We start from the raw sequence: 12,574 nt of genomic DNA, 5'->3' as shown, positions 1-12,574 counted from the left end.
TCAGATCAGCAGGATATTGCTTGGTGTCGTGTGTGTATGTATTTATATATAAGGAGTAAATGAATTGTTGTTCTCAATGGCATGGAAAAGTAAATAAAAAGCCTCTCTCAGCAGGATTGTGAATGCTGGCTGTGGGTTTGGATTCATGTTGCAAGGCTCCATTCGCAACTGGGTTTATGTTCTCAGGCCCTCTCTGCAGCTCCAGTGTTATCTCAAAAACACCATCTTTTTGTCCTCACAAATTGCAGCACTCAAAATGCAACTCTACTTATCCAGGAGTTACAGCATCCAGTTCATAGCTTTTTGCCTTATAAGTGTTGGCTCTCCCCAGCATGACAAAATGCAGATTCCACTCAGCAGAAATGGGTGGCACAGCCAGTGCCTTCGTAATTCAAGATCAAAATGAGATCAAACCCTACAAGCTTATTCTATTCAAGATTATTTTTGTTTAGTAGCTGCTTCTTCTTTAGTAGTAAACATTGTCAAAAAGAAGCCATAATTTAGTCCTGTGCCCTAATGAGCCAGGTCCTGTAAAAGTGCACTCATCCCTGAAAAATTTCGTCTCCTACGTGGTAAAGATGTGTTGGGAAGTGCAAGGAGGGAGGGAGAAAAGTTGCAGACAAAGCTATGGTGATGGTTTAGGACTTCACATTTTCCCTTAGTCTAAAGGGCAGAGTTAATTTCAGCCTGAAGGAATGAGGAAAGAAGATTGCATTTTAATTAAGTTCAAAGAAAATAATTAAATTATAAATAATAATTATAATTTGGAACTGGAACATTCACTGCTGAGTTGCTTATGCTGGCAATTTGAAAAATACCTGGTCTGGCAATTCTAAGAAAGAGAGAAAAAATACTGCCTTTACACACAATCAGACTGTAATTTCTGAAAAGACATGTTCTAATTCTTAATGCCTTACACTCTTTTATTCAGACTATGGAGTTAATGCTATATTCTCCAGGCAGACCTCTCAAAAGCCATTTGATAAAAAGTTGGTGTCAAGAGACAGACAACAGTATCAGTATTATGTGTTGCTCTTGCAAGGATCTCATGAGACATTTCTGCCATTTCCTTAAGTATGTTTTCACAAGTCTTGCAACTCTTGTTAAAGGAGCAGAATCTTAATGTAAGAAAAGAGAGTTGCTCTAAAAAAAGAACTAGACTTGCAGTCTTACTGAAATATTGGCACGTGACAGTCAGGGTCTCTTTAATCCCTGGCACCAGCTGAAGGTGGAGGGAGGAATTCATGTTCTGTCACTAACAGGTAATTTATTATGTTGGTCAGGTCTTTCAGATTTAGGATATTTGACTGGTTTCCATCCTCCAGTGATCAGTAGTTTTGTTTAATAACAAGTTCCCATTAGCAGTATCTCTGATATTCTTTCCTACCTTGAGAGCCAAAGCCTGTTTCTATTATGCTGTACTTGGATCTGTTTCAGGTTTCATCATCCTTCTGAAGATTTCTGTCCATATAAGTGAGTTCTTTGCATCCAGAATAGCAGGACTGTCAGTCTTTTTAGTGAACACCTTGTGAATCATGTAGCTGGCAGAGAAAGGGGATTGAATTTTCTGTATTCACTGGATTTGATACAGTGGTAATAAAATTCTTGTCTCTTGTATCAAAAGTGACTGCGTATCTCTTTGGCTAATGGAATTGCTGGTGCTTGCAAAAAACTCCCTGTGTCATAATGAATAGAAATGCAAGACTCTTAACTTCTGATTTACTTTTCCCCTTTATACTTCTGGCTCATTCTTCATCTTTGTATATAGCTTGACTGTGTTTTGTCTCCTGCCTACCCCCCACCTCCATTTCCCTGTCATCTAGCTTCTTTGTGAAGTGAGCTGCTCGTACCTAGGAATGCATTCAGTGTCTCCTTGAGTCAATATACCAAATCTTTACATTCCAAGCAGTCTTCCTTCTGAATGATCCATCTTGTCACATAAGGAACATTCCTGCTGTTTTTTCACAGATGCTGCCAGCCTGTGTGCACTCGCTGAGCAGCTCTGGGGATTCTCTGGCAGCAGTTTCCTTGGCTTTGTGGTGCTGAGTGTGAGTCCCTGCTCGGACTACAGGCATTTGTTTTCCTGTTCGTTAGCGGCAGTGGCCACAAACCAGCCTGTCCAAAAGTGTGTTGGTTAACATGTTCAGCAACCCCTTTTGAAGCTTGAGGCAAGCTGTGAAATAATTTCTTCCCTGTTTGGCATCTTTTGTGAGACTAGAACTTCTCAGCATTCACCAGATGCTCTGGAGCAAGTGTTATTTGAAGCGGCTTATAGGATCTGTTCCCGTGTTTTTCTTTGTGGTCGGTCTGCCTGTGTCAGGTTCCAGAAAACAGTGAAAACATTCAGTCTCCCATGACACTGAGTAGAGAGAATATGGGCTAATCCTGCAACACAGCCTTCAGAGAGCTCTGTGCAGGAACTCCAGGTTCTGCTCAAAACAAACATACCTTCTGGAGGGTTTCTGCCCAAGTATTTTCTATGGAGGCCAAAAGCACTTACAGATCCTTCAGGAGCTGTTCCATTGCACCTAGTTGGAAATTTCCTTGCTTTCTTCTGGCAATTTGAACTAACATGTTAAATGTACATCCCTCTCTGTCAACTTTCATGTTTTTCAAGTCTGCTGTCTTCCATCTGGGAGCCACCTTTGTCCCTTATGTTAGACTCTGAAAGGCTGTGAAAGTTAAACAGCCTGCGATGGATGGCTGCCCAGTCTCCTCTGCTGGCTGGCTGGTGGGATCAGAACTTGCTGTCCTTCCCCTCCACTCTTACTCCTGGAATGTAAACACACCTCACAAAAACAGAGGAATAAACCAGCTGCTATTCACTCTTTTAACCCTCTATTGAGCAACAGACCATGCTATGTTTATAAGGCAGATTGCTGAAATGGAAAATCAGGTTGGAGAGGTGACCTCGAGAAGCCATTCTGTCTCAAAGTACCATCAATGATCCTATTTAATTCCTGATTAATATGTCTCTAACTTGTTCTTTAAAACAGCTTTGATTGATAGAAAGTCTGCTACCCACACAGGATATATTTTCCAGTGCTTCCCTGTCTGATCCTCCTTCAGCTGGCATGTCCTACCCAGGAATTCACCTATCATCTCCTTTACTGCAATTAAAACCCGTTCTTACTCAAGTGTACTGCTGTACAAAGAAGGGATTATTCTTTTTGTGTCTCTGCTGACCTCATATACCTGAAGTTCACAATCTTCTCTACACTTAATAACACCAGATCAATTAGATTTCCCTTTCAAAGCACGTTCACTCCTAGTATGGTAACTGGGTGCCTCCAGTTGGTACTTATCTAAGTGCAGCCCCAACAGAGCAGAAGACATTCACTTACACTTCATATAATCCAACACCTACATATACAGCTCGGTGTGGCATTTCTTTTTTCACAATAACAGAATAGTTTTAAATCATCTTCACCTTGTGATCAGCCTTCATCTTCTACAGAACTCCTGTCATGGTTTTAAGGAAACCAGGACACTACCTCACCATGCTCCGTGCAGTTCATCACTTTTGTTCACAGGCCCTTGCAATACAGTATATGAATTCTGTTATTTTTCAGGCCATTTCTCCAATGTATCAAGGCAATTTAGAATTCTTACCCTGGCCTCTGATATACTTGCAAGGAGAACAAAGCTGAGAACAAAAAAAGTATCAGGATTCTGCATCGGAAGAGTTTGAATTTTTTTTCTGCTCCAGACCACCATGGAGAACAGTGGAGGCACGGGGAGCATGCCCCAGCAGCAGCAGCCAGGCGTCTTTTCTGGGCTATATGCCCCCTAGGAACTGGTTGTATAAAGCTAATAGCACATATTGTATATCTGGGGAACCTTTCCTTTATTCCTTTAGACAAGCTATTGATGAAAATACTGAACACAAACTGCCAAGACCCCAGTGGAAGTCCTTGATGGATAATTTCATTTTGACAACGAGTCCCTAATAACTTCCCTGAGTTTTCCATTTATTTTATACACTCTGAATGGTAATTTCAGTTCCATGATATTTCCTCTGCTTATTTATAAGAATGTCATATGAGAGGTTGCCAGAAGTCTAACTGGAGTGCCAGTAGCTGTCTGACCTACTGAGTATCCTCCATACGTGCAGTCTGCTCTACTGTCACAGCAGGAAATCAAATTGGTTGATGTGATATGTTTATAAGAAGCTCATGCTGACTGTTACTTTCAGTACCTTTCTTCCTTGTGCACAGCCTGACTGGCTGTTCCTGCAGATCCCTGAGATGACAGCCACCTGTCTGGAATTCCACAATTTGTCCCTGACATGGCTGGGCAGCACAGGCTTTGGTGGATCAGCTGACACCCCTGTAGAGTGCAAATAGCCAGAAATGGGGCTGCCTATCCTGCCCTATAGCATCAGGTGCCTCTTACTGCCCTGCTATTGTGAAGAAGGTATCAGGGCACAGGTAACCCTCAATGTCTGTTTTGGGTTCCTGGTTGATCTACAGGGCCGGGAGAAGTGGGTAAAAGTCACATGAAGGTAACTTGGTTGCATCTTAGAACACTTCACCCTTCTGTTTGGGTGGATGCAGCAGTACCTCAGGCTAGAGCAGTGCTGAATCAGCAGCACAGAGCTGTGATGTCTCTGAGCTACAGATTATTTGAAATTTACTTCCTACTTGAGCATCAGGAGCCATCAGAGCAAACTACTGAAAGCAAGACATCGGAGTACCTTGCCAGGATTCTCAGTAAAAGGTGAAAAATGGAGTCTCTGGGATCTTTCATGCTCAAGTGGAAAGCAGTACCAAAGCTCCATTGGTTTTGATGAAAGCAGAGTTCAGCCCAGGGCCTGTGACATTTAAGAATCCACAGATGAAAAGTAATGACTCCTCCTTATACATGGGATGGGTTTCCTTTTCATTCTCACAGAACAAGCTAAAAAATTACACTTGGTCTTTGGTTTCCATGCTGCTATTTTGGTGCTGTTGAGAGAATTCAGAGAGAAGCAGCTTAGTATTTGTTTACATAATAATGTTTCCACATGCCTGTATTTAATTTCAAGTTGTAAATTCAGGTACCACCAGATCCTACACTCATGCTGGGACAGGTCCTTGTGAAACAGATGTGGGAAATATTTCATTTTATAAATTACGTCTATAATTCCCACCCCAGCTACCCATGAGGAAATCTCAAAGAGATTGCAACCTTTTGTATTTTTGTTCCTGCAGGGGAATCTGATTGATGTGTCTCAGAAGATGTTTGATATTGACTGGATTATACAGCAGTGCCTATATTGTTGTTTTCACAGTAAACACTTGTTGCAAGCAGCCTTGTTTGAGATAGCAATACGGGAGATGTGATTTTCCAGGAACTCAGTCCATAAAGGAAAGGCTTTTAAATAAAAAGGTGAAAGAGGGTGGATAAATATAACTTGTAACTGTATAACACTTCACTTACGTTAAAGTGACAAAAGCACCAGACTTTCCAGCCATGTCTCTTCCAGTTTGGCACTGGGCATGGCCTGATGGGGTTACACCAGTCTGGGCAGGCTGCTCTTGAGCAAACCTTTCTGCTGCCCACCTACAGACACCCTGCTTAGCAAACGTCAGCTTCAGGACTGTAGTCAAGGTTTAAAAGACTGGAAATTACGAAGATTTTCTTTGTTCTACATTTTAAAGCATAGTGAGACACTCTTGGCTGTTTGCTGGGTTTTTCCTCACTTTTTTTTGCATGTGGTTTCACTGCCAGTAAAAGGTTGGTGCAAAACTTGGAGCACTCTCAGTTTTCTGGTTGCCATTACACTTCTCACTGAGAAATATATTATTATTGCTGTTGCAATCTCCTTTTAAGTGATGGAGATGCCTTCTTCAGTCTGACCCCTTTGCTTACTCTTGCTTGGTCTATTATTTGTAATCAACATGCATGAATGAACACCACATAGATTCATCCATTACTGCAGTGGGTGTCTGCTCTCCAAGGCTGAGGAGTACTAGCAAATGCTATGCTCACTATCTTCATTTTCCATCTGAATGCAAATTACTTTACATATCCCAGACAGCAGAAAAAACCTCACCGTTTCTTTTAAACCCTTTTTTTTTTTTTTGAAGGCAACAGGACACTGACACAAAGGCGACCTACAGCAAAAGCATCATTGTGCTGGCTGAAATGATTCAGCATAAAAACCAGTACTGAGATCCAGACTTTTATATCCACAGGCCACCATGCAGAAGTGCTCTTGTTTTCAAGACAATGAGCATTAAAAGTTCTTCAGTGCAACTATGGAGAATGTATTTTCCCTGCCTGTAGATATTTTTGAGATGGAAAAACTTTTTTGTTGTTGTTGTTTAAAAATGGTTAGAAAGTGTAAATACATAAACAAATTAAGAGAAATAGCTAAAAGAACAATTAAAAAAAGTCAGTAAACATAATTTGAAAACCTCAATATTTTGGTAAGTTTTAATTATTTCTGTTTTGGTGTTGATTTCAATCCTTTTTACTATAATTATCTTACATTTCAAGACAACAAAAGTAAATCTGAAAAACTAGACTTACTCATTAAAAAAATTTATAAATTGGGGATTGATCATCTCCGAGCTTTCTTAAAAGAAATCCAAAGAAATTAAACACAGTTGTCCTGTTCCACAAAATGTTTCCAATTTGCTGACCTGGCATTTAATTCACAAAGATTTAGCTGAAATGCTGCTGACCATTTTTCATTACTACACTGGCTGCCACTGAGTACTTGGAACATTTTTAAATCCGGCCACATATTTTGTGGCCATTTCACAAGATTCCCAAAGTTAAGATTAACATTTTAAGTGCTGCCCAAAGCATTTAGCCCTGTACTTCAGCTATACACTCTCACTCTTCCCTATGAATATAATTTTTTCTCTGTATGTGAAGGCAACAAACATGAATCTGGAATTTACTGTTGAAAAGGAACCCATTTGTGCAGTGCAGTGATGGCATTGACCCCAGTGTGGTGTCTATGTCCTTTCCCAAAATGACAGTAAGGTTATCTTGCGTTGCCTGACTTCTCTATTTCTTCTGATTCTTATGAGCACATTCTCCAGTTCTTAGACCTCGGAGAAGAATTCTTTAAAAGATGCAAAACCAGAGCTTTAAACCCTTAAGAGTGAAGGTTCTCCTCCCTGTACCAGTTAATATGAGGAAAATCAGACTGCTCTGCTGAACATTCCCAAGTCACAGGGACTGCCCTAAATGAAACATCTTATCTTACACCTGAACTTGTACATCCACAAATTCCTGGGCAGCAAGTCTTTCTTAAAGACACATTTCACACTTCCTAGGGTGAGGTTATCCATGTGCTTCAGTGTGCTTCTCAGTTGATATTGCAAAGGAAGGTCAGTAGTGGTGGCCTGGGCCCAGTAAGAGTCTTTGTGGTGTGGGTCCCAATGTCTTGTTTCTTGAGAGTGTGGTTTGTCTTTCCCAACTTCAGCTCTGTCAGATTTGGACATCTGGAATCAGTAGCTCAGTCTCCTGCTGCAGTCAGTGAAGAGATGGAAGTGCTGCGGAAGGTGATGCCTGCACTGGGACATGTGACTGAGATGAAATTATAAATTACACTTAGTGTCTGAAAGCCACAGTTCCTGAGTGTGCCACTTATGAAACAGCATTGCTGTCTCCTACCACAGCAGTGAGGGACATCTCAAGACATTCCCTGGTGTTTAGAGCATCCCCAGGGAGGAGTCAGCTTGTCTGCATGGACCAAACTCAGGTAAGGCTTACCTGGACTCACACAGGGAGCCTGTGGCAGAAAAGGGCCTGCACTCCAGTTCTTTACCAACAAACTATCTTTCTTATGCTCAAGATAATGTGCCTTTACTGTAAAGAAAGAAATGTCCCTAATTTGTGGTTATTTACAGCACTGTAAATCAGGCACATGCCACGAAGTACCAATAAAAATTGTTTAAAATCAGCCTTAAATAGCTAAACTCTCAAAAGCAGCTCATAAAATGAGACTTGGCAGTTCTTAGGTAGTTATGGTTAAATTGACAGTCCTTTTGGGAGTTAAGATAGCCAAAAGCAGTAGTAGTTAGGAGTGAAGTGATAGATGGTGAGCTTGTTGGTTGAAGAGCTTCTATTGCACACTCCTGATGCTTCATATGTTCACTGGCCCTGGACTGTGAGAAGGGAGATACCAAAATTTGTCATTGAGGACCAGCTTGTTGTACCATGTATCGTTTGCATATATGGCCCTAGAAACTGCAAAGCCAGAAGAATGAGCTTTGGTGTGAAGGATCCAATTGCTGTCTGCTTCAAACAGGAGACTTTTCAGGCAGGAGGAAAGATAGAAGGACAATTAAGTCCAAAGCAGGCAGAAAGGAAAGTTAAGGAAATCTGGAGAAAGGACTAATACCAAGAATGAAAAAAGCCCATCCATGAAGAAACCAGATCTCAGCTCCTTTTAAAACGTCAGGTGCACAAGTTATATTAGCCTTGAGCCAGGTCTAACTTCCGCTGCCAATAACCACTTCCACTGCCAATAACCCAAGCTGACATAACAGCAACATTAAGGAGGTTTGGTGGTTTTTTTTCTGTTGCATTAGGCATTCATGTCTCTTTTCCACTTCTTTTTTTTTCTCTTCATTTTTTTCCCCCCTCAAGGTACTTGAATTTTAGCCAACTGCCTCCCTTCTTGTTAAACAAGAGGAGTTTCAAGATGGGGCCCAAACCTAAACACTGGCTCAGCAACCCAGCACTGTGAAAGCTGTGGGTTTGGGTCTCAGTTCTGCTGCTAATGAGAATCGAGCACACCCGGGCACTTGCAAATCAGCTTGTAAAACATGAACTGGCATCAAGGTTGGATTCCTGTAGCCTCTCTTGCAGTGTGTCAGCGCAGTGCTCCCCAGCAATTTGTCCCTTTGCATCATGCTTCACCTTTCTTTCCTGCCCTACCTAACTAGGATGGGCAGGGATGTCACCAGAGCAGCTTCCAACTACCAATGTCCTCCTACAAACATCAGCTCAGCCCCACAAAGCTGTATTATTGTGTTCTTTGGAATACTGCGCCAAAGCACAGAGAAATTTGTGGACAATGTGAATAAGACATAGAACAATCAATGACCCCAAAGCTGCACAGACATATTCACACCATACTAAGTCCAGTTCGTGCTCTTTGGGGGATCTTGGTAGAGCAGCTCAGGCTTGATGCCAAACTTGGTTACCCAAGTTTCTGTCCAGCTGGCTCAGAGGAGGCACGCAACTGCCTGCACTTGGCCATGGAAACATGCCTTGGCCCTCAGACCTTCAGAAGTGTTTCGATTTGTGAGGTAAGGAGCCTGAAACCCTTTGAGGTTCTTTCTAATTTTCCAAGAGTCTCACAGATCATTCATAGTAGCATAGGAATGAGAACAGGGGGTTGTCATGCTTAAAGCTGTCACTGTGACCACTGAATTGGTGCCAACTGGGCTTCAGAGCTGGTAGTGGAACACTGGAGAGGATCTGGTGCTCTCAGTCTGTGCCAAGTCCAGGCTCTATTTTCCTGCAAGTACCAGGCTCAGGTTTAAGAAAGTGTAGTCACACCAAGGACTGAATGGAAGCACACTTGTGTTGAAGGTTTCATAGCAGAACATGGGGTTTCACAACAAGAAAAGTTTGTTTGTGTGAGAAAATCATTGAATTTGGCCAGAAATGTGGGGGGCACGAAAAAGATTTTTTTGCAAATGTATTAATGGTAATAGGCAGTGCAGAAGCAACTTTGGACCATTATAGGATGATGTTCACCCCACAAAGAGGGAGGGACATGGACATGGCAGAGGTGTTTAATACCTTCTTTGCCTCTATCTTCAACATGGAAGATGGACCAAGGGGGATGATGATTGGAGGACCCTGATTGTGAGAATGATCAGTTTCCATTCAATCCCAAAACTGTGCAGGATTTGCCTCCCCAGCTGGATCCCTACAAATCTATGGGATCTGATGGGAATCATTCAAGAATTCTCAAAGAGCTGGCTGGTGTCATTGCAAAACCTCTCTTAATTTTTGAGCAGTCCTGGGAATCTGGAGAGGTCCCAGCTGACTGGAAGCCGTCAAACATTGTCCCAGTTTTCAAGAAGAGCAAGAAGGAGGACCCCAGAAACTACAGGCTTGTCAGTCTCACTTTACTGCCTGATAAAGTCATGGAGATTATTCTGGGAGGTATTGAAAAACACCTGAAAGACAACACAGTCATGTGGTCACAGCGTGAAGTCTGAGAGAGTTCAAGAAGTTCAAGAATGCTTTTGGGCGTATGGTGTGAATCCAGAGAATGGTACTGTGCAGGGATGGGATCTGGACTCGACCCTTGTGGGTCCCTTCCGACTTAGCTTATTCCATGATTCTGTGAAAGTCAAACATGATAGAAACAGCTGCACCCTTCCCTTTGCCACACAGCAAGAGGACATCTGAGGCAATGCCAGGAGCAGTGGCAAGCTTTGCTTTTCTGTTTTTCTCTCCTGGCATTACCAGGATCATGGCTCTGCCAGGGCTGCTCCGAGGTCCTCAGTATTCTTCTGAATGCAGAAATTATGTGTAAGACTTGTATAGCCCTGGTGGAGCTAAATTTATAGAAGTTTTTCTGCAGCATTGGAAAGTTGGGTGTTTAGTCACCCATTGACTCTCATCTTCAACCCCACACAGGGGACTCACCAGCAGACAAAGCCATCTCCTCCGGCCCCTAGAAGCCATGTGAGGAACATGGCCCAGGACTTCCATAAGACTGAAAGATACAGAGGCATGATGGAACCTGAAAGCCTCTGGAAAGGTTCCTGAAGGAGGATCCGAGCTTGGTGGCTGCGGTCCCACTACTGGCAGTGCCTTAGTAGGCAGGGGGAATTGTGCTCCACTGGCATGCTCCCTGACTGGCCCTGAGTCATTCCTCATGCCAGTGATTCCTCATTCACCACTCACTGTGGTGAATCTGGGAGAGAAGGCAGTTCCCTGGCATTTCAGACCATCCCCCAGGGCAGCCACCAAGGCCTTTCCCTGGTGCACGGCCCTTTTTGACTAATGCAGAACAATTCCTAAACTGTCTCCTATTGCTGGGGATGATACACAGGGTAAAAAGGACTTTCTGAGCATTAAAAGTACAGCAAATTCCAGAAGCTCATGATTATTTTTATAACCAAAGCTGATTCCTGTAATAGCAGCTCACACTTGGTGTTGTTGATCTCCGGTGATGGATAATTTAGGTAGATAAAAAACATAATTCATCAAAGTCAGGGAATATAATGAAAATCTATCTGAGTAAAGAAATCATGAAGAAACGGGTTTAAGCCTGCATAGGCTTTCCCATAGCAAAAGCTATATCCATTCTTCCTTTCACAGTACAGACATGTTATCAGCCTCTTCCCCCATCTTCTCCTTCTGGCTCATAGCACAGTGGCCACTTCACACATTGTGTGTGGGTATCCAAGTCTAGCTGCATCCTTTGCCAAACTCCAAGTTAAAACATATGCCACCAAGTTATCAAATGTCCTCAGAATGGTCTATGTGTTGTCCTGGGACTTGGTCTCAGTCTCCCTGGTGGAATGCTTCACCTGGCATATGTATTTTATGCATTAGGTCACCAGTGGAGGATATGAGGCTACAAAGTGAGAACTATAGCTCAGTGGTTGCAGAAGTTGTGTGGTGCTAGGAGAGGAGTCTGCATTCCTGAGCTCAATATATATTCTAACTACTGAATTGAAAATTGGAGCTCCCCTTACTCAGTGGTTTATAGCAGTTTGGAGTGCTCAGCTCTGGCAAATGATGTGACAGAGGAGGTGGGAGCAGATTGAGTTGGTGTCTTCATGTCAGACTCGGGTACAAAGTAGGTGCCAAGTAGCTCAGCATCATTAAGATGTGGGTGTTTTTATACATTCCCAACAGCAAAAGTCAGGCTGTACATACTCCCTCAGGAACTCACGTGTCAGCTGAATATCCAGATCTCCACTGACGTGTTGGGTGGCCAGAGGTGTTGCAGCAGTATGCTTTGTCACAGATCAGCAGGACATAAAACCTGAAAGTGCTGATTGCCCACCAAATCTGAGCTATCACCCTCCCACACAAGTGGAGCAGCTTTGCCAAGCACAGAATTAAGAGATCACTTGCACTGGGCTCTACTATTAGCACTGAGCTTCTGCATGGGCTGACTTCACCTCCTTCTGCACCAAGGTTCCCCAGCCAAATATCTACACAGGGCAATGTAGGCAAATGTAGCCTGTGCTCCCAAAAAAACCCAAATGACCAAAGTTTTTCCCAGCTGATGGACCTTCTCCAGGGACTCAGGTCAGCTATGGTTCCCCCCTGCACTCCTCCAGTGTGGAGGATTTATCAGCATCATGCCACGTTGTCATTAGCAGTCATCACTCAAACCTTGCTGCAGCCATTTTCATTGGGTAGGAGCTAAACTACTTCACACAACTACATACCACAAGGTGTATTGATCAGAATAACTTTTCTGTTTTGTCCTTTCCTATCACAGGTTTGTGTTCCACTAGAGGGAAACCTGACTATTACAGGAAACCAGGAATGCAAATGCCTAAGGACAGATAAATGAATATTTAATTCAAACCAGCAAGATGTTGTTTGCAGTTATTTATTTTACTAAAATGGTTACATATGTTGA

This window comes from Passer domesticus, chromosome 1 (assembly GCF_036417665.1).
Source record: "Passer domesticus isolate bPasDom1 chromosome 1, bPasDom1.hap1, whole genome shotgun sequence".
NCBI lineage: Eukaryota > Metazoa > Chordata > Aves > Passeriformes > Passeridae > Passer > Passer domesticus.
The sequence above is the reverse complement of the archived record's forward strand: the minus strand, read 5'-3'. Positions refer to the sequence as shown.